Source organism: Mandrillus leucophaeus, unplaced genomic scaffold (assembly GCF_000951045.1).
Source record: "Mandrillus leucophaeus isolate KB7577 unplaced genomic scaffold, Mleu.le_1.0 Scaffold1034, whole genome shotgun sequence".
NCBI lineage: Eukaryota > Metazoa > Chordata > Mammalia > Primates > Cercopithecidae > Mandrillus > Mandrillus leucophaeus.
The window spans coordinates 659,229-660,513 of NW_012098477.1; positions in this window are offsets into that span (position 1 = coordinate 659,229).

Sequence of the window (1,285 nt, forward strand, 5' to 3'; positions counted from 1 at the left end):
GTGGGGTGTTGAAGCCCCCCCAACTATTATTGTATTGCTCTCTCTTCGTGTCTAGTAATATTTGCTTCATGAATCTGAGTGCTCCAGTGTTTAGCACATATATATTTATGATTGTTTTACATTCTTGTTGAATTTACATATTTATCATTGTATAATAACATTCTTTGTCTCTTTTTAATGTTGTTGATTTAAAGTATATTTTATCAGATATAAATATAGATATTCCTGCTTGCTTTTAGTTTTCATTTGTGGGCAATACCTTTTTCCATCCCTTTGCATTCAGTCTATGTTTTCACCAGTAAGATAAGTTTCTTAGAAGCAGCATACAGTTGGTTCAGGTTTTAATTAATTCAGCCATTCTATATCTTTAAAGTAGAGCATTTAATCTATTTACATGCAAACTTAAGATTCATATGTAAAGTTTAGTTCCTGTCATAATGTTAATTTTCTAGTTATTTTGAAGATTAATTGTTTCTTTTTAATCTCTACTTGTCTTTGTGGTTTGGTGGAGTTATGTCCTGTTGCCATTTGATTTCTTTCTCTTCTTCCTTGTAAAATTGTTTCTACAATGTCTGTGAGATGTATATTTCTGTATGTTTTATGATGGCAAATATCAACCTTCCATTTCCATGTTTAGGACTCCTTTGAGCATTTCTAGTAGAACTGGTCTAGTAGTAACGAATTCTCTCAGCATTTGTTTCTCTGGGAAATATATTTTTCTCTTTCATCTAAAAAGCTTATTCTTGCAGCATACAGAACTCATGGTTGACAGTTTTTTCTTTAACAACTCTAAAAATAGGATCCTAATCCCTTCTGGCATGCAAGGTTTCTGGTTAGAAATTCACTGCTAATATGATGAGGTTTCCTTTATGGGTGGCTAGACAATTTTATCATTTTTAAATTTTTTTTATTATATTTTATGTTCTAGGGTACATGTGCACAACGTGCAGGTTTGTTACCTATGTATACATGTGCCATGTTGGTGTGCTGCACCCATTAACTCGTCATTTAAATTAAGTATATCTCCTAATGCTATCCCTCCCTCCTACCACCACCCCACAACAGGACCCAGTGTGTGATGTTCCCCTTCCTGTGTCCAAGTGACCTCATTGTTCAATTCCCACCTATGAGTGAGAACATGTGGTATTTGGTTTTCTGTTCTTGCGATAGTTTCCTGAGAATGATGATTTCCAGCTGCATCCATGTCCCAAAAAAGGACATGAACTCATCCTTTTTTATGTCTGCCTAGTATTCCATGGTGTATATGTGCCACATTTTCTTAATC